This window comes from Otolemur garnettii, unplaced genomic scaffold, assembly GCF_000181295.1.
Source record: "Otolemur garnettii isolate 467f Iridium unplaced genomic scaffold, OtoGar3 scaffold00116, whole genome shotgun sequence".
Lineage (NCBI taxonomy): Eukaryota > Metazoa > Chordata > Mammalia > Primates > Galagidae > Otolemur > Otolemur garnettii.
In genome coordinates this window covers 4091076-4091524 of record NW_003852511.1, presented here as the reverse complement: position 1 = coordinate 4091524, position 449 = coordinate 4091076, and positions in this window count along the sequence as shown.

The window sequence follows — 449 nt, the reverse complement described above, 5'->3', positions numbered from 1 at the left end:
TAAATAAATAAAAACTGTTTTTTACCCTTTGAAGTCTTTAGTAAAAGTATTATTATCTGCTAATAGCCATGTAATGAGTTGTACAGTTTGTTACGAATAGTGTATACAAAATACGGAAATTTCCACATTCTTTATTCATGTTGTAGCACTGCTTTTGAAACATTGGATACCATGGGTTATGTATTACTACTGATTGTTTGTGGGAAAATGATTTTAGACCTAGGGTGAAAATTTAGAATTTTAATGGTTATCTGTTACTTTAGTAAATGTTAGAAATACATATATAACTGGTTCAGCGCCTGTGGCTCAAGCGGCTAAGGCGCCAGGCACATATACCTGAGCTGACAGATTCAAATCCAGCCTGGGCCCGCCAAACAAGAACGATGGCTGCAACCAAAAAATAGCCGGGTGTTGTGGCAGGCGCCTGTAGTCCCAGCTCCTTGGGAGGC